Genomic DNA, 24,665 nt, shown 5'->3' with positions numbered 1-24,665 from the left:
GCTAACTAAACCTTGATTGGGAACTGAAGTCGCTAAAATGACTGGGTAATGGTTGGGTTCATTGGTATACGGGGTATGAGAGCGACCTCTGCAGCTGCTGAACCTGTGAAGATAGACTGTGAAGATAGACGCTTTAAAGGCATTATTTCTCACAGTTTTAATCTGAAAACGAGCACCAATACAAAGTTTCGAAAGATTGTGGTTGTCTATTAGTATTACAGGCACGCTGGCTAAGTCTCAAACTGTATGGCGGAAACCCAGCTGGAATCAGTGAGTTGAGAAACTCTTGTGGATATAGGTGACTACAGTAGTGATTGAGTGCTGTCCCTTGTGTCCTTCTACCACTTTTTCCAAAATAATATTGTTTACTTCAGATGTACAAATGATTCTTTCACAACACAAGTGGTAGGAGGTCTATAAAAGATCTTGACGTTAGGATGAACTCAGTTGTTGGCATGATGTTACTAGGTTTCTCATCGACAGATATACATCTATTCTCTTTTGGTATATAGGTTGTAATCTTTGCCCACAGATGATTATTTAACTGTGTCGAAAAAAAAGACAGGGAGAAATTCTAATTTTCTAAAACCGTATGGGAGAAAGAATTGAAATGCCTGTTACTGTAGCAAAAATTGACGAATAAGAAACTAAAATAGCACATTTTCACAGCACAACTATACCATTATGTACACGAGGTGTTTGTTTTAACTTGGAACAACTAAATATCTCGAAAAATACGCAGTCGTATGAAAAAAATGTTCTAAATATAAAGTTAATATTTTCAAGGGAGGAGTCTGTGCTAAAGTTGAGCACATCCTAAATGGGAGATCAACTTTTTGATCATGTGAAGCAGTATTTATCACTCTTCATCGTATTCCAGACATTAATACAGACCTGTTTAGCGGAAACAACATCTGGACTCCACATCAGATCAAAAAATGTGCAAGTACACATCAAGGTAGAGTACAAAGCTGGGTGCCTTACCAGCAGAGTCTCCTCCCATCATATCGGAAAAACGCTTCAGCATGATGCTCTTGGTAAAAGTTCCATACCGCTCTGCAACAGCCACGTACTGCGACATCACACTATCCTTCATTGAAAGTTTAACTATGCTTGTCTCTGCAGAGTGGGGTGGGGGTACTGATAGTGGAACACTCTGAGTGTTGATGGTTTCAGGGAGCTCTCTTACCAACACTGCTTGACATGCAAGAAGGAAGGTAGCCGGATCTTGCAATCCAGTATTTATGTTATCAATGGGGGACTGTAAAATGCTACCTCTGAAAGCACCAGCAACAACAGAGTAGCGTAATGGGGCTACATGATTTACCTGGTGCCGGTGGACAAGATAGGCTGCAGAGTTCCTACCGCTAGACCGAGAACGCTGTGACAGCAGTGATACTGACAGAGACATCCTGTTACTGCTGGGCTGTGGGCGGTAGCCTGACTGCTCTAGATGAGGTAATGCAGACGTCGACGGCACCACCCTGCTACCTCTAGGCTAGGGGTGGTGGGCGTATGGGCCCTGAACAAGGTGAACATTGACGGCACTGCCTTACTAGCATTAGACGGGGGATTGTAGCCTGATGGCCCTGGACAAAGTGACACAATTGTTGACTGCTAGGTCGAGGTGACGCAGGCATTAATGGCTGCATCAGTGAAGGGTCCAGTGGCAGTGTTGTGAACCTACTCCTGAAGCTTCCAATACTCCGTCTGCAACGAAAGAAGAAGCGAAAATGCAGAGATACAAGCAACAGACATGTACATCAACCAATAATATTAATTTCTGATACTTATTTTGAGGTTCACCAATGATAAGTGCTTTCAGCTACTCATTATCCGCATTACTATTCATAATATAATAGTATATTCAAATATTGTTCGGTTTAGTTCAGTTTGCACTTCCCTTGCAATATCAGCATCAAGTGCATCTAGAAGAAAAAGAAAGACACAGTATGGAGGCATACAAATTATTATTATTATTATTACCGATAGAAGAAATAGTAATATTGGTACTCATGTATCTGCCTCTCAACGACTGGTGCCATCCCCCATGAGCTCTGACTAGAAAAAATTGTTGTTCTATGTTGTGGTAACTGATTCACAACTTGATCGAAACCCCATGAGGTCTGAGTGGAAAACTGCGTTAGTTCACTGTTGATGGGATGTATCCGATCATCGACAATCGAATTGAAGCCCCACGAGCTCTATGTGGTAAAGACGTCATAGGCACTTGTGCTATCACAATATCGGTCTGTTTACCTCCAGCAACAGCAAAGGAACACATATTTATCACATGCAAACGTAAACCACAAATATATAAAAAAGTTCTTACATTCGCCTTAATGTAAATCATTCGTGAGAAATGCCATTGTCCCATCATCAAAAAAGTTATGACGTTGTGCTTGGAACTAAGCTGTCAGCACCTGACCAATGAATGCACTTAGCAGTGCCTTTGTTATCAGCTTGTGCAGAATGCTTCATGATTGATCAGAGTGAAATGAGGAGTCATTTAGCGCTGAACGGCCTTGCCGCAGTGGTAACACCGGTTCCCGTCAGATAACCGAAGTTAAGCGCTGTCGGGCTGGGCTAGCAGTTGGATGGGTGACCATCCGGTCTGCCGAGCGCTGTTGACACGCGGGGTGCACTCAGCTCTTGTGACGCAGACTGAGGAGCTACTTGATTGAGAAGTACCCGGCTCCGATCTCGTAAACTGACATACGGCCGGGAGAGCGGTGTGCTGAACACATGCCCCTCCATATCCGCAGCCATTGACGCCTGTGGTCTGAGGATGACACGGCGGCCGGTCGGTGCCGTTTGGTCTTCCAAGCCATGTTCGGACGAAGTTTAGTTTTAGTTTTTATATACGGGTGACGAGCGCATCTGGGTGCATGTACAAATGTACCAAAAGAGCCGCACGTCTACATTTGTGAGAATCTAGAACAGCGCTGACTTTTCTTGCTTTTCACCCCACGTGTAAAACACGTGAACACCTGTCATTATGTTCGCGTTTCTTCTGAGAGCTTGAGTTAGCTCCCCTTCGCACATTTACATACGCGGAATCCTACACTACATTCTTTTACTTGTAATCCCACATAGACGTGCATGTTACTACGCTTGCATATGTAGTACAGCTAAAATATTCCTGGCAATTTGGTATAATCTAACCAAGGTTGTGCAGCCTATCAGCCAGTGCAAGTCCCTGCTTATCCAACACAGATGGGTCATATCTGCTTGCAAAGAACCGATAGTGTTTCGGTCATCGTATTCTTTACAAGCAGCGCATCAGAAAGTATAGGCTAAATACTCACCTGAAGCCTGTAAGGAGGGAGGCGAAATGTAGGAAATGAACAAATAAATACAAAGTCTTTTTTTAAAAAAGAAACAATTAATTTATTTTGTAGGCAAAGAGAGTAATAGTTGTACATTTTTTGAAGCATTCGTAAACCGACGATGTATGAATTCCTTCTTCAACTACTTGAAGGCAGAACATCCCACTGTTCCCAGATCCTGGATAGATACATATTTATAAAATTCTTGAAACCAGAAAATCTTCTCATGATTTTTAATATAAACTATGCTGTCTCCTACGTTCGAATCGACATCACAGTAGCTTCATTTGCTACATCTTCATTATACCGAGGTTTTTCGTAGTAAAATTGTGTCAACAACAACTTTTTTTTGGATTTTGGCGCACTACACTGAGCTAAACGAACTGGATGTAGCAACGATTGGGGAATACGTCATTAGTACTTCTCCAGTGCCAGAGAATCCAAGGAATGCAATATCTTTAAACGCAAACTGTCCACAATCGATGTAAAACCTTTGTTTGTCTGTGACAAACTTTTCTCTTTGAGGCATCGTTGTATAATGTACTGTACATTGTGTAATGCCTCCACATTTACACTACTCGTACAGTTTCTATTAGCAGTGAGTAGTTTATGAGACACTCATGCAGTATTAATTTATATGCTCCAATGGGTGTAGGGAAGTTTTCAGATGATTTGGATTCAATACGTGTGTCCACAGTTTCAGACTTCACTGCCTCGTATTGCTTTTAACGAGCTATTACCACTGTGAGTGATAATTCCTTAAATTGCTGTCGGCTAAGCATGCATCTGAAACCACCGTCAGACTGACACAATAATGCGTACGCGTCATGCAACAGTACAACTGCATTTCTGTTCCAGTTGAGCTGAAAATTATCATACGAAAAAAACTGGAAGTTTCGGTAAACTTTAGCACCGTTTAGTTTACAGTTGTTAAATACACTCGAATTCTTTTTGAAATTCCCTTTCGTGTCTGTTTGCAGCTCGAAAATAATAAAGAGAGGCGTTTCTAGCTGGAAGGAAATCTTAAGTGTCATTGGCTGGCGAGATGGCTCTGGAAGGCACAAATAACGCCCATACACGAAAAGATGCCAGTTGCATTCCTGTATTTAGAGCATGTACAAGTTTCAGATTCTCTTCGTCTGATAGAGACAGGTGCAGTACTTCCCAAATGTTCTAGAATGTACAAGAATTTATCTGTAGTACTTCGTACTAGAATCAGCTCCTGCTTAGCGTTCATAACAATGTGATTGCTGTACTCAAAGAGGCCCATTAAGTTTTCGAATACACACTCACTAAAGGATTTATCTACTGATCCATCCATGAACCACCATGTGATTTGTAGGGTATTCAGATCTGACGTTGACACAGAGACGTATGTTTTGAGAATCGATGTGAACCTAACGTTAAGTGGCCGTGCGGTTATAGGCGCTACAGTCTGGAGCCGCGCTACCGCTACGGTAGCAGGTTCGAATCCTGCCTCGGGCATGAATGTGTGTGGTGTACTTAGGTTAGTTAGGCTTAAGTAGTTCTAAGTTCTAGGGGACTGATGATCTCAGAAGTTAAGTCCCATAGTGCTCAGAGCCATTTTTTTGAACCTAGCGTTTATGGTGTGGTAGATTTCAGTTTCATTAAGTTTGTATCTTATTTCTTGAAACAGAAAAGCGAAGCCATTCTATGAAAAACATGATGTTATCGATGTCGCTGAAGGCTTCTTAGGTGTAAATGCCTCCTCCAAATATAGGAAGTTCTTTCTTGGAAGTGTCATTCTATCTTCATGCTGAATGATAATTCATACCTTGTCATTATTATTAAACATTTGTTCAAATGGTTCAAATGGCTCTGAGCACTATGGGACTTAACTTCTGAGGTCATCAGTCCCCTAGAACTTAGTACTACTTAAGCATAACTAACCGAAGGACATCACACACATCCATGCCCGAGGCAGGATTCGAACCTGCGACCGTAGCGGTCGCGCGGTTCCAGACTGTAGCGCCTAGAACCGATCGGCCACCCGGCCGGCAATTAAACATTGCTGAGGCCAACGGTTTGTGGGAATAATATTCCGGGCTAATGATATGGCTCATCATATTGAACTGGACTTGTTATTGTAAAGTTCCAATCCAATGGACTTAAGAAATTCGTAACTCTCACGTGTTATAATGGTCTACTACAGAGATGTCTTCTGATGACTGGATATGCCCGACAGTTTTGCTTCAGATGAAGACATACTATAATTTCCTCTCCACGAAAATCAACTACATTCACGTTATGGTCTACGATATTCAGCTCGATATGGTCTAATGTCTGGAAAGTCGCAGGGAGATATATTGGATTACTGGGAAACCCTGCAGGTTTATAACCAGGAACCAAAACAGCTGAATCTCAGAAGGATCTCATCGAGGCCAAGAATTCCGTGGCAAAGTAATCTATGGAATGGCCTGTGGAGATACAATGCTTGGCTATGGCTGGCTTACTGTGTTAAGTTAGGCGAGTGTGGTGACCATGTTCAACTCATCTTTCATGCGCTGTGCACGTAGTCTTACATTCATGGGCTTTGCCACACTGCCATGGTATTCTGTAGATTCCTGGCAAGGTATTCTGTAGATTCCAACCCTCTGCAAACCCAGATCGTCCTTTGCCGAACGAATAGTTTCGTCTGTGTACAGGAAAGCCGAGGAAGCAGAACATCTCAAGACCTCGTCGCTCTCCAATTTCCATGTATCTCAAGCTGAGCAGTTGATCACATCTCCCTGTGTTGCCCTATCCATCCTATCAAGCTACATAGCGCAGTGGCTAGGATTACGGTTTATAACTCGAGTGGAGCGTGCTCTGAACCACGTATCAGACATTTATATTTCCCGTGGTTTTCATGTGTTATTTGAGATAAATGCCGAGTTATTTCCTATTTGGTGGCCGTTCACGAACAATCAGAATTTTTGCTCGAGCTCTAACGTCTCCGATGAAGACGGTACTATAATTTATAGTTTTCTTCATCCCCTCTATGCATACTAGTAGTTATGGGTGTACTATATTCAATAGCCAGCCATGTAAATTGCACTTCCTACAGACAATACTTACAACCGCATCTCCGAAGTGCTACACACGAAACACGACTAGAATCAGCACAATACAAAAAGCGTTCGTACAATTATGAAACGATCTTGGACCGAAATTTAGCGCTCTGAAAACATGTAGTAGCCCTATCCTAAAAGCAAAGCGCCGCTAAACAATTCTGGAGAAGCACATTGTGAAAACACCGTTTATGGATAGTGGTTGAGTGTGTTGCCTGTTGGTGGTTAGCACTTTGTCCTTGTTCGATGGGTAGCCGCCACTGCCGAGGTCGACAGGCGTATCATCACCTCTGGGAGGACGCTGAGATCTGAGATGTATCAGGCCTGGTCGACAACACGCAACTCTGGCCATATTTCTCTTGCCCTTGGGACTTGTTGTCATGGTCTTCAGTCCATAGCTTGGTTTTATGCAGCTCACCGCGCTAATCTATCCTGTGCAACCTACTTCATTTCTGAATAACTTCCATTCTCTTCTTGTCTGAAGTGTTCATCGTCCATCCGTCCGTACGAGCCTACCCTCAAATAAATACCTTCAGAAAATACTTCGTAATCTTAAATTTACGTTCGATCTTAACAAATTTCTATTTTTCAGAAACACTTTTCATTCTATTGACAGTATGTTTTTTTTTTTAAGTCCTCTCTACTTCGGCCACGGTCAGTAATTGTACTAACCAAATTGCAAAACTCATCGACCACATTTAGTTTTTTATTTCTTCACCTAATTGTCTTAGCATCGCCTCATTAAATTCGACTACATTCCATTACCACTTTTTTTCACTTTTGTTGAATTTTATCTTATAACCACTTTCAGGACACTTACCATTCCGTTCAACTACTCTTCGAAGTCCTTTGCTTTTCTGACACAATGTTACGATGTTTTCGGCAAAGCTCAAATTTTTATTTCTTCTTTCTTATCTCTCATTATCTTTGCGGGTTTCTCCTTTATTTTATTTAGTACTTACGCAATGTACAGATTTAATAACGTCGGGGACAGGTTAAAAGCTTGTCATATGTCCGTTGAATCTCATAAATCCAGTCTGGTGTTTGTATAAGATGTAGATAACCTTTGTACCCTATATTTTATCGCTGCTATCTTCAGAATTCCAAACAGTGTTTTCCAGTCAACAATGTAGAAAGCTTTCTCTAAATCTACAAAAGCGATAAATGTAGGTTTGCCTTTCTTTAGTCTATTTTCTAAGATAAGTCATAAGGGAAGTACTGTGTCGCGTGCTCCTTCCTACATCTCTTCAATACCGAAATTGATCTTCCCCAAAGGTCGGGTTCTACCAGTTTTCCATCCTTTTGTGAATAATTAGCCCCATAGCTTATTAAACAGATGGTTCTATGGCATTTACACCTGACAGTACATGCAAACTTCATAAAACGTATTACAATATTACAACGTCCGCTCTAGTAGAACTAGTTCCAAAGCACAATACTAATTAGCTTTGTATCACGTACTTATTACCTGTGTTGCAATGACGGACAGACCTCCTTTTAAAGAAATTGTTTTCAGTTTTCCAGCCACTTCAGCTGGTTCAAACCTCACGAAGTTTCTTTTCGCGCTAACCATTCGTCACAATTACTATTAGTTACGAACTGCCACTTTTTTGCTTGCCTTTCATTCCCCCAGGAATGGTTGGGTTGACGTAAGACGTGTACTCGCAGCTGCTCTTAGGCGCTAAAATTTAAGAAGCAGGGAAATTTGAAACAAAGACATTAGAAGGTGATAAATACGGACTACATTAACTAAAATAATGTTGATGTAGGAGCTGCTGTTTCTTTTGGGCTGGGTGGTGTGGTGTGCAGATGAGGAGAATTTCGGCATCCGTATTAGGCTTCGCTTGAAGAGGGGCATGCTCATATTCTACAATTAGACCAGGTGGCATAATTTACAGATGTTATACTGATGTGCAGACTACAGTTTGAGTCGTTCATCCAGGGAAATGCGGCATTTGAAAGACCAACTAGGGATGTTCGACGATCATTGATATTTACAAAATATCAGTGTTGGAAGGTTAAACATCAGTGTCATAATATCGATACTGAAGCCTTTGAAACATCGGAACATCACAATATCTCTTGATTTTGGCAAAAGTGCAGGCTACTTGTTACACTGCAGTAATTTTTTTGTAGGTTTTACAAACGTTTTTCTGAAAGACGTTGATACATCACAGGAAAATAGAGAAATCAAATTTGATGTATGGAGTCTTCTTCTTTCTCCTGGACCATATCCAGCATCTTCGTGGGGTCGGTATGTTAATCATTGGGTTTCTCAATGTTAGAGTTAAAGGGTGATCGTATTTGCTTCCTCTCCCCACCTGTTCAAAAGAAACAAAATAAGAAGACAGTTGGCTGAAATGAAACGTTCAAACAAAGTTGAAGGATGTGCCCTCAAAGATCTATATTAAAAAAATAAAAGAAAGCTTTAAGATATGATGTATAACTGAAAAAACATCAATGATACATAAAATGGAAACAATAGCAACAAAGGACGCATAATGACTTCCAACAAAACACTAGAAAGACAGGTTCTCAATGTAGCATATGGAACAAAGAACACAATACAGAACAAACTGGACAGACAAGCCACTAACACTCACAAATACAGCCAATCTGGCATCTGCCAGTTAACCTGCAACTGCCATCAAACAGTATAAGTGGCAAACGTACAGTAATTTTGGGACCAAATACACATAACATCCTAGGGCATTACAAATAAAAGGTTCCATTCAACATCTGCATTCTTCTAAGGGTAGTGAATCAACATCCAACAAAAATATATGCAATGATTTCGAAGTACTTAAACTCGCAATAACCTATACCGAATATTAACAATAGAGGAAAAAATTATGGAATGTAAAAAGCAGTAGCCCCGGAGAAAACGTACTAAATGCATACACAACACTCTGGGGAAAAGAATACTATTTGCCACAATATAAGAATTGTATAAATAACGACCATTCCCCCCCCCCCCTCTCTCTCTCTCTCTCTCTCTCTCACATACACACACACACACACACACACACACACACACACACACACACACACCACACACACACACACACACAACCTTTCTGTCACCAAATGTCACTATCACCACACACACAGTAAAGTTCCTGAATATCAGTAAACATTTTGCAATTCACACATCACCCATCAAATAATCACGCAACGAAACAAGTGAATAGCAAGCAGGCGCAATAACACGCTAGATGACAGCAGAAACCGTATGTGTTGTGATAAAATAAATAAAAATGGGTGTTAAACTGTCAGCACTTCCGTTATAAAGATAGTATTTGCCTTAACATGTCATAAATAACGGGAATAAATGCTAGAAGAACAAAAAAATCATAAATAAAAAGATAAATAATGCGAGATTCGATCTAAAATGGAAGAGAAATACGAAACGAGAAGTGTATGTCTTGTTTTGCACATGAAAGGCTACGCACAAAGAACGGTATAAATATTTATTATAGACCAGCATTCTAGACATAAATTTCTCCACAGCAAAATCATGCAATATTTTGTGTCTCAATTGGGTGTGATGTGCACTTAACTACATATGAAGACCAATGCAAAACTGATGCCTGGTTATGGCTCTTTCATATATATATATATATATATATATATATATATATATATATATATATATATATATATATATATATATATATGCGAGGCATCTTGCACAAGGCGGAATATCTCACCAATTTTTCTCAGCAAGTACGGAAAGAAAGAAGAGCAACAATATTCAAAAACATAATTAAAATGTATCAGCAGAATGAGGGAAGACAGATTAGCTGCCGCGCGGGGTAGCCGCGTGGTCTAGGGCGCTTTGCCGCAATTCGTGCGGCTCCCCACGTCGGCGTTCGAGTCCCCCCTCGGGCATAGGTGTGTCTGTTGTCCATAGCGTTAGTTAGTTTAAGTTATATTAAGTAGTGTGTAGGCTTAGGGACCGATGGTCTCAGCAGTGTATTCTCATAAGGCCTTAGCACAAATTTCCCAAATGGTTCAAATGGCTCTGAGCACTATGGGACTTAACATCTATGGTCATCAGTCCCCTAGAACTTAGGACTACTTAAACCTAACTAACCTAAGGACATCACAGAACACCCAGTTATCACGAGGCAGAGAAAATCCCTGACACCGCCGGGAATCGAACCCGGGAAAATTTCCCAAATTTCCAAACAAATTAGCTAAACATGTAATCAATAACCAGTATAAGAGATGCAGAACGACCGAAGAACAGGATGATTCAGTGATGACGGAACAGATTGTAAGCCCACTCCATGTAATGAAGAAGAAGAAGAAGGCTCTCTTCCACTTTTTGGACAAATCTGGGTTAACAAAACCTTCACCGAGCACGAGAACCTCACCGAATACAAGAGAATCGAGCCCCACGGCACTGTCAGGAGGGAAGTTAACGAGCCAATCGTATCTTTATCCGTCGCAGTAGACTCAGGTAGAACTCCGAGAAGGTCCAAGAGAAGGGCACTGCCAGGGGTGTCAGTTCGGTCACCGTGCGTCGTCATTGAGGCGGTTAAGGCCTCGGCAGCCCGGCGGCGCATCTGCTGGCTACGCATCCGCGTGGGTTTTCCCGCCTGACCCCTGCGCCTCCCCCGCAGCCGTGTCCGGCTCTGTACAGACGTCCGTGACACGGCACCAACCGACACGGTCGGTCGCACTCCATCGCCTCTGTGGTCGTGACTGGCTGACCACTGCCAATAGGCAGCGCTTGTCACCGACTGATCGCAGCCGATTTCTCAGAGGTATTACTTCCCTGGAAATCGAATGTTTGTTGGAAGATTTAAGCACCTGCATTGTAGAGAAATCACACTTATCTTTAAAGTAATTTTTTCATCTTGAAACTGATCCTGGATCTCGTTTCATGCTTTATTAGCTTGTACAGTATCTGATCAAAAGTATCCGGACAACTATTAGTGGAATTCCAGCATTTTCCCAACAGGAAGCAGGAACCCATAAAAAACCATTATCCAGAAAGGAATCTGCCAAAGAACCCTTTTACTTCAGGCCAATTTGCATTCAACCAGTATTATCTAAGGCCTTACAACATACAATTAACGATCAGCTTACAAATTACAGTCAGTTCCACAAGAAATTTTACGCCATAATTTTAAATGTAACGTCCGCAGCTACATCTCTGGTAGAGGTCTCGAATCTCGATTCGGTGCGCTTTTGCACAGTATTTTTTTTATTTTGTCGGCTGCAGTTTAAAATGAGTGCAAAAGGTATTTACAGTCAATTTAAACGCTGAAAAAATGGACAATATTTATCAAAAATGCCTTCTGAGGTGCGTTAAGAACGTATTTGGTTCGAACGAGGCAAGCTAGGCGCTTCAAGAGAATAATGATCCGAAACATGTCAGCCGTCTCTGTAAAGCGTGGAAACAAGACAATGGGGTGTCCAAGATGGATTAGTCTGTAATGTCTCTGGATGCAAATCCAATCGAAAATGTTTGGTCTTATATTAATATGAAGCTTAAAGGAAAGCCAATATATATATCTTGAAGCAGCTGTCCTATAAAATCAGGACGATATGAAGATCTTTACTTAGAGAGTACGCAGAAAATCTCGTGAAAAGCATACACAAACGTGCCAAGCTATAATCGATAATGTCAGCGATTGGATTAACTATTAGATAGTTGTGCAATTAGTAACAACATGTATTTTCATACAAACATGTATTTATAATAGTGTCATTATTTCATACAGCCGGTCGGAGTGGCCGAGCGGTTCTAGGCGCTGCAGTCTGGCACCGCGCGACCGCTACGGTCGCAGGCTCGAATACTGCCTCGGGCATGGAAGTGTGTGATGTCCTTAGGTTAGTTAGGTTTAAGTAGTTCTAAGTTCTAGCGGACTGATGACCACAGCAGTTAAGTCCCATAGTGCTCAGAGCCATTTGAACCATTTTATTTCATGCAGACAACGCTGTACACTTTCTTGTGGAACTGACTATACTATACATCGAATAATCTTTTGTGTAAATACCAGTCTGGTTTTCGGAAAAATCACAGCACTGCCAGTGCTCATATTAAACTCATGACGAACTTGTTAATGAACTGACGACTATTAACAACCGAGACGCAGCTATCAGGTGCTTTTTGTATTTCAGCAAAGCTATCGACACTGGTAACGTTGATAATCTACAAGTTCTTCTTCAAGTGATGTATAATTGTTCCACTCATAACTTACATCCCGCCAACAGTGTATAATTATTGTAATAAAAAAGTCACGATAGAACAACATTGTATCAGGGGTCCCACAATGATCAGTACTGGAGCTGTTATTTTTTTCATTCTATGTTAATGGTGTGTCGACTATTATCTCCCATTATAAATATCACTTACACGCTGACGACCTTCAGCTGTACCTAAGTGTAAGTCCAACAAAACTGCACACAGCCATCCACCACGTAAACGCTGATTTACTTCCTTTATCTGAGTGGACGTACAGCATAGGTTTGAGAGTTAACCCTTCCAAAACGCATTAAATCTTTGTCCCTCACAATGGACTTATTACCCCATAGTTCAGATAATCCCTTCTACCCTTAGTTCTACACGGTACAGAATTTACCTCTGCTACTTCTGCAAAGAACTTGGGATAATTCTGTCCCATTACTTAGATTGGACTGGCCATACAACTCCAGTCTGCATGAAGGTGTCAGCGTCACTTCATTCATTGCAGAAATATACAGAAGTATTTCCTCTCGAGATTAAAAAGGAACCCGTAGAATTATTAACGCACCCAATTCTTGCTTCTGCCGGTCCTCTTCTACAAGAACTTTCATATGAAAGCTGACGCCAGCTGTCACTAGCAATGGATGCTTGTGTGCGATGCGTCTGTGACGTTTGCTATTTCGACCATATTACTCCTGCCTACGAACAATTACTATGGCTACGTCTCGCTAAGTGTAGAGATTATCGTACCAGATGTTTGATCTATCGCCTCAATAATTTAATTCCTTCTTAGAATGAAATTTTCACTCTACAACGGAGTGTGCGCTGATATAAAACTTCCTGGAAGATTAAAACTGTGTGCCAGACCGAGACTTGGAAATCGGCACCTTTGTTTTCCATGGGCAAGTGCTCTACAAACTGAGCCACCCAAGCACGACTCATGACACGCCCTCACAGCTTTACTTCCGCAGCATCTCGTTTCTGGTAGAGCACTTGACCGCGAAAGGGGAAGGTCCCAAGTTCGTGTCTCGGTTCAGCACACAGTCTTAATCTGCCAGGAAGTTTAATTCCTTCTTATTTATCTTCAAAGCTCACGCTACTATCTGAACAGCACAGCAGAAATACTCGTTCTCAACAAAGTGAAATTTTCCCTGCACCACTACACGGAACTGTCATGTTCTCTAAATCATTCTCTTAATCAGCAATCTGACTTTGGAGCAGTCTCCCTCAAAATATTAAAGAAATTAGAATCCTTTCACACTTCAAAACAAAGCAAACGGTTCACCTTCCATCACAACAGCTGTCTCTTTCAAACACTTGACTGCAGCTCGCTCTCGTCAATTCTCCTTCCCCCACCACGTTTCCTTCCGTCTTATCTCCCCTTTAATTACCCCCTTCGAATAATGCTATATACAGATACAAATGTGCTAAATAAATCAGTATCATTCTTAATGCCCTCTATTATTTTTACTATTGCCAATTGTTATAAGTAATGAAAATTATTATTATTGTGATGGTTATATAATTTTTTTTTTGGTATGTCTTGTTCCTGGTGGGTTGTAAGGGAAGGCATTAAGCCCCTAATCTGGTCAGGCAAATTAAGCAATAAAAAAATAATGCTATATACAGATACAAATGTGCTAAATAAATCAGTATCATTCTTAATGCCCTCTATTATTATTACTATTGCCAATTGTTATAAGTAATGAAAATTATTATTATTGTGATGGTTATATAATTTTTTTTGTTATGTCTTGTTCCTGGTGGGTTGTAAGGGAAGGCATTAAGCCGCTAATCTGGTCAGGCAAACTACGCAATAAAAAAAATAATTATACGGGGGCGTGCCCATCCCTCGCCTTTATGATGGCTTTAAATCTGCCAGAGACGTCTTCTATGAGATGTATGAATGCGTGCGGAGGAATGGCAGCCTCTTCTTCCTCAAGAGCCTAAACCAGAGATGGTAGTAATGATGGACAATTAGGTCTGGAGCAAGTTCGATGTTCTAACTCATCCCAAAGGTGTTCAGTTGGGCTCAGGTCGATACTCTGGGATGATTAGTACATTTCATTCAAGTTATTGTTCACAAACCATCATCTCACAGACGTTGCTTTATGACTGGGTTCATTGTCATGCTGATACAGTCATCGTCTCTGAACCGTACCAGTACTGTTCACAGTAAACATTGCTGCAAGAAGTGTTCCTATCCTTGTGCACGTACCGTTTTTAAGCACAATTTAGGGGGCACACCCTAGCGACCAAAAGCACCACCATAACACCCCTCCCTTGTGTTTCACTGTTACACATGACGTCAGGTAGGGTTCTCCAGGCCTTAACCTAACGCAAACCCTTCCCACCTATTGCCACAGGGTACAGCGTGATTCATCGCTCCAAGTTACTCGTTTTCTTCACTCGTCCACTGTCCAGTGGCGTTGCTCTTTTACATTACCTCAAGCGTTGTTTAGCATTGACTACAGAAATAAAGAGTTGCTCGAGCATTTATACCATTCTTTTTAAGTCCATACGCACAGTCGTGCTAGCTGGACTGCCGGTAACACTATGAAATTATCGTGTGATTCCTTCCGCTGACTTTATGCGATTTTTACAGCCAACGATTGGCGGTCCCTGTCCGTCAATATTGAGATTTTCCTGGTCTACTTTGACGTTTGCACTTCACAATCGCATCATCACCTGTCGATGTGGGCAACTTTAGGAGGGCTGAAATGTCCCTAATGGTCTCTGTTACTCAGGTGACATCCAATGACTAGGGCACACTCGAAATCACTGAGCTTTTCCGAAGACCCATTGTCCTGTATCTGCTTTTCCGTTGACAACACAGTACTCACCCTTTTGCAAACCCAGATCCACCTTTCGTAATATCTGGTGGTCAACTTCGCATTGCATAGGATTTTCCGGATTCCTTATATCACATGGTGTCTATCGAGTGATAGCTAAACGCATTTCTTGCAGTCAACAATCAAACACATTTCTCCCAAAATCCACTGTCACCCATTCCACAGTACAATAGCGCCCTACATGCGAATTCAGCTGCGCGCTCACCTCCCATGCGCTATTCAACAAGCCTTTCGAGGCAAAAAGTGTGATATTCAGTACAAATAAAATCGCCAGCTAAAAGCATTACAGTTGCGAGGTACAGCTGCTCTGTTCGAGAGAGACAAACCTCATGCCGTCACAACGACTAGAATAGTTTTGTCGCGTCACGAGGCTGCAATGTCTTCAGAACTGTTATTAAGCTGCCTGCTTAGAGAAAACTTTTGACAATGTTGATTGGAATACTCTATTTCAAATTCTGAAGGCGGCAGGGGTAAAATACAGGGAGCGAAAGGCTATTTACAGATGGTTCAAATGGCTCTGAGCACTATGGGACTTAACTTCTGAGGTCATCAGTCCCCTAGAACTGAGAACTACTTAAACCTAACTAACCTAAGGACAGCACACACATCCATGCCCGAGGCAGGATTCGAACCTGCGACCGTAGCGCTCGGGCGGTTCCAGACTGTAGCGCCTATAACCGCTCGGCCACTACGGCCGGCGGCTATTTACAATTTGTACAGAAACCAGATGGCTGTTATAAGAGTTGAGGGACTGAAAGGGAAGCAGTGGTTGGGAAGGGAGTGAGACAGGGTTGTAGTCTCTCCCCGATGTTATTCAATCTGTATATTGAGCAAGCAATAAAGCAAACAAAAGAAAAATTCGGAGTAGGTATTAAAATCCATGGAGAAGAAATAAAAACTTTGAGGTTCGCCGATGACATCGTAATTCTGTCAGAGACAGCAAAGGACTTGGAAGAGCAGGTGAACAGAATGGACAGTGCCTTGAAAGGAGGATATAAGATGAACATCAACAAAAGCAAAACGAGGATAATGCAATGTAGTCGAGTTAACTCAGGTGATGTTGAGGGTATTAGATTAGGAAATGAGACACTTAAAGTAGTAAAGGAGTTTTGCTATTTGGGGAGCAAAATAACTGACGATGGTCGAAGTAGAGAGGATATAAAATGTAGACTGGCAATGGCAAGGAAAGCGTTTCTGAAGAAGAGAAATTTGTTAACATCGAGTATAGATTTAAGTGTCAGGAAATCGTTTCGGAAAGTATTCGTATGGAGTGTAGCCTTGTATGGAAGTGAAACATGGACGATAAATAGTTTGGACAGGAAGAGAATAGAAGCTTTCGAAATGTGGTGCTACAGAAGAATGCTGAAGATTAGATGGGTAAATCACATAACTAATGAGGAGGTATTGAACAGAATTGGGGAGGAGTTTGTGGCACAACTTGACGAGTAGAAGGGATCGGTTGGTAGGACATGTTCTGAGGCATCAAGGGATCACCAATTTAGTATTGGAGGGCAGTGTGGAGGATAAAAATCGTAGAGGGAGACCAAGAGATGAATAAACTAAGCAGATTCATAAGGATGTAGTTTCCAGTAGGTACTGGGAGATGAAGCAGCTTGCACAGGATAGAGTAACATGGAGAGCTGCATCAAACCAGTCTCAGGACTGAAGACCATAACAACAACACGAAACAGACGAGCGCAGAAAAAGCAAGACGTGCGATATGAGCGCTCTTGATCCCTGGCGGTTTCTGGGAGCCTTACGAGCAGGAAAAGCCACTTCAGAGGAAATGCAAACAATGGTCAACAACGTGGTGCGCCGTGCCCACCGCAGTGGGCACTCCCAACTGATGCTGTGCCCTGCTTGCATTTGCAGCCTCTGGACTGATTGAAAACGCCAAATAAGCAGTCATTAACAACTGTCCACTGCAGCGCAGATGGGTCACCACGTGCATAAAGAAGAAATGGTGTGACCCAGCAGAAGAGCTTCAGTGTCAGCTGGGTCCCGGATGCTTTCTGTAGCAGCTGCCCTTTCGTGAGCCCGTATCACCGTTACCAGCCCTGCCATTATGCAGCGTTACACGTATGCGGTGCCTCTGCACTTCTGTCTAGCGTCCTCACCGGGTGCTTACATGTTGCGGTAATGGGTTTCTCCTTCAGGACGAAAACACGTGGCTTGCGTCTTCCTCGCTGCGCCTGAGTCACCGTTTATTATTAGTCCGGCTGTTCCTGGACTATGCATCACCGGTCTCTCGTAAAACTCGCAATGAGAAAATGATACGACCTGCCATGGGCACGTTTCTGCTTTTTTTGCTCTGACGCAACAGGATATTGACGAGAAGGCCTGAGAGCGTCTTCGGATTCCACGGATTCTACACCTGCATTCCCACAACACCCAACAACGTCAAGAAAAGGAAATAGTATCGTGGATAAAAATTACTACCACTATGTTCAAGCAAGAGACATTTATTCGTTGCCTCTGAGTAAGCAATTAGAAAGAAATGTGGCAGAAAATTTTGGATACATCTCATTTAGTTTCGCCCAATATACACACTGTTGTTGTTGTGATGTTCAGTCCAGTTTGATGCAGCTCTCCATGCTACTCTATCCCGTGCAAGATTCTTCATCTCCCATTACCTACTGCAACCTACATCCTTCTGAATCTGTTTAGTGTATTCATCTCTTGGTCTCCCTCTACGATTTTTACCCTCCACGCTGCCCTCCAATACTAAATTGGTGGTCCCTTGATGCCTCAGAATACGCCCTACAAACCGTTCCCTTCTTCTAGTCAAGTTGGGCCACAAACTTCTCTTCTCCCCAATCCTATTCAACACCCCCTCATTAGTTATGTGATCTACCCATCTAATCTTCAGCTTTCCTTGCCATTGCCAGCCTACATTTTATATCCTCTCTATTGCGACCATCATCAGTTATTTTGCACATATATACACACTAGGAAGAAGAAAAAAGAAAAAAATGACGCACCATGAAGGAATTATCCGAATTCGGCGGAACTCAGAATAGGTTATGTTCATGTACAGACGAATAAATGAATACAATATCAAAAAAATTTGATGATTTTTTCAAGAGAAAGAGCTTAACAAACTGTACAAGTCAGTAACGCGTTGGTCCACCTCTGGCCCTTATGCAGTTATTCGCCTTGGCATTGATCAACAGTTGTTGAATGTCCTCCTGAGGCGTATCGTGCCAAATTCTGTCCAACTGGCGCGTCATATCGTCAAAATCCTGAGCTGGTTGGAGGGCCCTGCCCACAATGCTCCAAACGTTCTCAACGGGGCAGGCATCCGGCGACGTTGCTGGTCAAGACAGGGTTTGTCAAGCACGAAGGCAACCATCTTGCTGAAATGTAAGCCATGAAGTGCAACAAAATGGGGTGCATATTATCGTCGACCAAACGCTGTTCTGTAAGGGTGCCGCAGATGACAGCCTAAGGGATCCTACTATGAAAAGAAATGGCACTCCATAACACAAGTCCTGATTGTAGGGCCACATAGCGGGTGACAGAAAGGTTGGGATCCCACCGCAGTCAGGAGTGTCTCCAGAAACGTCTTGGTTGGTAATCGGTGCTCTGTTTGAAGTGGGACCATCACTGAAGACAGTTATACGCCAGTCAATGAGATTCCACGCCAAAGACGTATCTGAAGACGCCCTGGACAGCGGTGGGATCCAACCTGACGTCGCCCCCGTACTGCCCAACAACCAGTAGTGATGGTCTGGCATGCCATTTGTTATCATAGCATGACACATTTCGTTGCCACACGCGGCACCCTTACAACACGGCGGCACGTAGACAATATTGTATGCCCCGTTTCGTTGCCCTTCATCGCAAGCCATCTTCGGCTTGTATTTTAGTAAGATAATGCCCTCCCGGACACAACGAGAATTTTTACTGCTTTTCTTCGTGCTTGCCAAACCCTATCTTGGTCAGCACGCTGGACCAACACGATTTAAATCACATCTACCGATTTCCATCCCTCTCGGATAATTTCTACATCTACATCTACATCCATACTCCGCAAGCCATCTGACGGTGTGTGGCGGAGGGTACTTTGAGTATCTCTATCGGTTCTCCCTTCTATTCCAGTCTCGTATTGTTCTGTGTGGGCTCTAATCTCTCTGATTTTATCCTCATGGGTTCTTCGCGAGATATACGTAGGAGGGAGCAATATACTGCTTGACTCCTCGTTGAAAGTATGTTCTCGAAACTTCAACAAAAGCCCGCACCGAGCTACTGAGCGTCTCTCCTGCAGAGTCTTCCATTGGAATTTACCTATCATTTTTGTAACGCTTTCGCGATTACTAAATGATCCTGTAACGAAGCGCGCTGCTCTCCATTGGATTTTCTCTCTCTCTTCTATCAACCCTATCTGGTACGGATCCCACACTGCTGAGCAGTATTGAAGCAGTGGGTGAACAAGCGTACTGTACCTACTTCCTTTGTTTTCGGATTGCATTTCCTTCGGATTCTTCCAGTGAATCTGAGTCTGGCATCTGCTTTACCGACGATCAACTTTATAACTTTATATGATCATTCCATTTTAAATCACTCCTAATGCGTACTCCCAGATAATTTATGGAATTAACTACTTCCAGTTGCTGACCTGCTATTTTGTAGCTAAATGATAAGGGATTTAACTTTCTGTGTATTCGCAGCACATTACACATGTCTACATTGAGATTCAATTGCCATTCCCTGCACCATGCGTCAATTCGCTGCAGATCCTCCTGCATTTCAGTACAATTTTCCACTGTTACAACCTCTCGATATACCACAGCATCATCCGCAAAAAGCCTCAGTGAACTTCCGATGTCATCCACAAGGACATTTATGTATATTGTGAATAGCAACGGTCCTATGACACTCCCCTGCGGCACAGCTGAAATCACTCTTACTTCGGAAGACTTCTCTCCATTGAGAATGACATGCTGCGTTCTGTTATCTAGTAACTCTTCAATTTCTTCGTAATACTCCTTTTTTTACTTCTTCTTAGCGGGTATTCCAATTTCACCAGCCCCAGAAATCAAGCAAATGGCTTCATTAAACAAGCGATGGCCATCTGTTGCTGCTGGAGTCTTACAGTACCCGTCACATGACTGTGGTGTTGACATCAGCCATAGAGGCACTCTTCATTTTTCCGCTCTTCTATTAAAGTTGATTTCTGCTCTGTTTTCAGCACCTGTAATCACTTGAAAGTGACCAAAGATCGAAACTGCAACAGTTGATACTGCAATAAATGTACAGTCAGTAACTAATACTAAGTCGTTTAAAAATCACCTTTTGCTGTTTATGGAGGGAGGAAAGAGAACCGCAAAAGGGGATGAACAAACTGTGTCAATCAATGCTGAGGCTTGCATAAGGGCCAGAGGTGGACCAACGCGCTACTGACTTGTACAGGTTGTGAAACTCTTTCTCTTGGAAAAATCATATAATTTTTTTTGAAATTGTATTCATATATTTGTTTTTACGTGAACATCACATATACTGAGTTCCGCCGCATTAGGATCCAATTCGCTCCAGACCTCATTGTACATCATCACTACCACCTCTGGTTTAGGCTATTGAGGAAGAAGAGGCTGTCATTCCTCCGCACGCATTCAGACATCTCATAGAAGGCGTCTTTGGCAGATTTAAAGCCGTCATAGAGGCGAGGGGTGGACACGCCCCCGTATAATTATTTTTTTTATTGCGTAGTTTGCCTGACCAGATTAGCGGCTTAATGCCTTGCCTTACAACCCACCAGGAACAAGGCATACCAAAAACATTATGTAACTATCACAATAATAATAATTTTCATTACTTAAAAAATAATAATTGGCAGTAGCAGTGATAGCAGTGACATTATGTGTCGGACATAGAAGAGACAGACAGGTTATCATGTGCAGTACCAAGTAAAGAATGACATTATAAAATTAATACAAATATTAAAAAATGAATTTTAATTGCCTTCAGCTTCCACACTCACTACAGATGTACAAAAGACCTTTCCCGACGCCCACCAACATTTGTCAAACCACCGTCTGCGATTGCTGTGGATGCTGTTTTAACGTGCAAATATGATCCTGCGCATGGTTTACAACATCCATTACGACTACTGCAAAAGTCCAGTGGAGTTTAGAATGGAGAAAGGGGGAGAAGGTCACTCTAAGGTTTTTAACCGATTCATTGTCGTAGATAACAGACATCTAAATACGCTCGTACTTTCCGGTCCTAAGACAATGTTGCACTTGTTGGAAATAATATTTTTCATTCAAAGTCAAACCGAATTTGAACATTTCATAGTATACGTACCCGATGAATCAATATCTCGTATGAAAGACTTGTTACTGTGTCCTAAGGTAAGGGCTTGTTACTGGACACTACCCGTTTCCGATTATAGGGTGCCCGATCGGCGCTTTGGACACGCCTTCTCTTCATGCGTCTGCCTAAACGTATCCTAGGCCGTGAGTTGGTTCAAAATGGTTCAAATGGCTCTGAGCACTATGGGACTTAACTTCTCTGAGGTCATCAGTCTCCTAGAACTTAGAACTACTTAAACCTAACTAACCTAAGGACATTACACACATCCATGCCCGAGGCAGGACCGTAGCGGTCGCGCGGTTCCAGACTGTAGCGCTTAGAACCGCTCGGCCACTCCAGCCGGCCGTGAGTTGGTAGCCAGTGGGGCAAAGGTATGGAGTTTAGCCACCTTAATGGTGTCAAAGTTATACAGACAGTAGAGGAAGAGGAACATGTCCTGTTCGATACCTAGAGTGGAAGGAAGGTGTGAAAATGTTTGTATAGAATGCGGGACTATCATATATTCCTAGGAGCTTGTGAGACAAACTCACTCTCTCGCAAACAGACAAAGTGTAATTATTAATCAGAGTTTAAGTATTGTAAAAATTTAGCTTGTAAGAATATTTCTAAATCTAAACTTGTCTTTTTGAAACGTTGTCGTCGATTTTTGTGTCTGTAGTTGTAACAAACACAAAGACATAAAGCTTCATGAGTAAAATTCACACCCGTTTACAAAATTTACACGCAGACAACTGGCAAAAGCAAGTAACTGCTGTACTTAACTTCCTGTTTTGCCTTTACGTCGTCAATGGCCTATACTTCGTAATGGAAGACTCAAGTAGCATCGCAGGATCATTTTCCTACCTCCTGTGTAGTCCCTGCCCAGAGATCAGAATGGGGGACTATTTTACCTCCGGAATGTTTTACCCAAGAGGATGCCATCGTTACTTAACCATACAGTAAAGCTGCATACCCTCGGGGAAAATTACGGCTGTAGTTTTCCCTCGTTTTCAACCGTTCGCAGTACCAGCACAGCAAGGTCATTTTTGTTGATGTTACAAGGCCGGATCAATCAATCATCGAGATTATTGCCCCTGCAACTACTGAAAAGGCTGCTGCCCCTCTTCAGGAGCCACACGTTTGTCTGGCCTCTCAACAGATACCACTCTGTTGTCGTGCACCTACGGTACAGCTATGTGTATCGCTGAGGCATGCAAGCCTACCCACAAACGGCAAGGTCCATGGTGAATGGTGGGGGACAAATCTAATGTAAAACATAAATAAACCACAAAACCCACATCATGTGGTAACAAGGTATATATAAAGACGCTCAAAGTTGTGAATACATTGTAAGGTGACCACGTCTTTTGGGTTTTGTATGCTATCGATGTGCACGTCAGAGAACGAGCAAGTTACTTTACTGTTAAACAACCTTTGGTCTTGTCGTGGCACAGTCTTTGGCACTGTTCAGTCTTATATACACTCCTGGAAATGGAAAAAAGAACACATTGACACCGGTGTGTCAGACCCACCATACTTGCTCCGGACACTGCGAGAGGGCTGTACAAGCAATGATCACACGCACGGCACAGCGGACACACTAGGAACCGCGGTGTTGGCCGTCGAATGGCGCTAGCTGCGCAGCATTTGTGCACCGCCGCCGTCAGTGTCAGCCAGTTTGCCGTGGCATACGGAGCTCCATCGCAGTCTTTAACACTGGTAGCATGCCGCGACAGCGTGGACGTGAACCGTATGTGCAGTTGACGGACTTTGAGCGAGGGCGTATAGTGGGCATGCGGGAGGCCGGGTGGACGTACCGCCGAATTGCTCAACACGTGGGGCGTGAGGTCTCCACAGTACATCGATGTTGTCGCCAGTGGTCGGCGGACCGCAGCGACGCACGGATGCACGCCAAGACCGTAGGATCCTACGCAGTGCCGTAGGGGACCGCACCGCCACTTCCCAGCAAATTAGGGACACCGTTGCTCCTGGGGTATCGGCGAGGACCATTCGCAACCGTCTCCATGAAGCTGGGCTACGGTCCCGCACACCGTTAGGCCGTCTTCCGCTCACGCCCCAACATCGTGCAGCCCGCCTCCAGTGGTGTCGCGACAGGCGTGAATGGAGGGACGAATGGAGACGTGTCGTCTTCAGCGATGAGAGTCGCTTCTGCCTTGGTGCCAATGATGGTCGTATGCGTGTTTGGCGCCGTGCAGGTGAGCGCCACAATCAGGACTGCATACGACCGAGGCACACAGGGCCAACACCCGGCATCATGGTGTGGGGAGCGATCTCCTACACTGGCCGTACACCACTGGTGATCGTCGAGGGGACACTGAATAGTGCACGGTACATCCAAACCGTTATCGAACCCATTGTTCTACCATTCCTAGACCGGCTAGGGAACTTGCTGTTCCAGCAGGACAATGCACGTCCGCATGTATCCCGTGCCACCCAACGTGCTCTAGAAGGTGTAAGTCAACTACCCTGGCCAGCAAGATCTCCGGATCTGTCCCCCATTGAGCATGTTTGGGACTGGATGAAGCGTCGTCTCACGCGGTCTGCACGTCCAGCACGAACGCTGGTCCAACTGAGGCGCCAGGTGGAAATGGCATGGCAAGCCGTTCCACAGGACTACATCCAGCAACTCTACGATCGTCTCCATGAGAGAATAGCAGCCTGCATTGCTGCGAATGGTGGATATACACTGTACTAGTGCCGACATTGTGCATGATCTGTTGCCTGTGTCTATGTGCCTGTGGTTCTGTCAGTGTGATTATGTGATGTATCTGACCCCAGGAATGTGTCAATACAGTTTCCCCTTCCTGGGACAATGAATTCACGGTGTTCTTATTTCAATTTCCAGGAGTGTAGTTACTCTCCCAATCCACTGTTTATCATACACATTACCACATGCAGC

The 24,665-nt window shown here is 43.2% G+C and overlaps 1 pseudogene; it reads left to right on the top strand.

The window, feature by feature from the left end:
* The first annotated feature begins 2,515 nt into the window (after nucleotides 1–2,515).
* Nucleotides 2,516–2,633, top strand: LOC126420209 (5S ribosomal RNA; annotated as a pseudogene).
* The last annotated feature ends 22,032 nt before the right edge of the window (nucleotides 2,634–24,665 follow it).

Source organism: Schistocerca serialis, chromosome 9 (assembly GCF_023864345.2).
Source record: "Schistocerca serialis cubense isolate TAMUIC-IGC-003099 chromosome 9, iqSchSeri2.2, whole genome shotgun sequence".
Taxonomy (NCBI): domain Eukaryota; kingdom Metazoa; phylum Arthropoda; class Insecta; order Orthoptera; family Acrididae; genus Schistocerca; species Schistocerca serialis.
The sequence above is the reverse complement of the archived record's forward strand: the minus strand, read 5'-3'. Positions and strand labels throughout refer to the sequence as shown.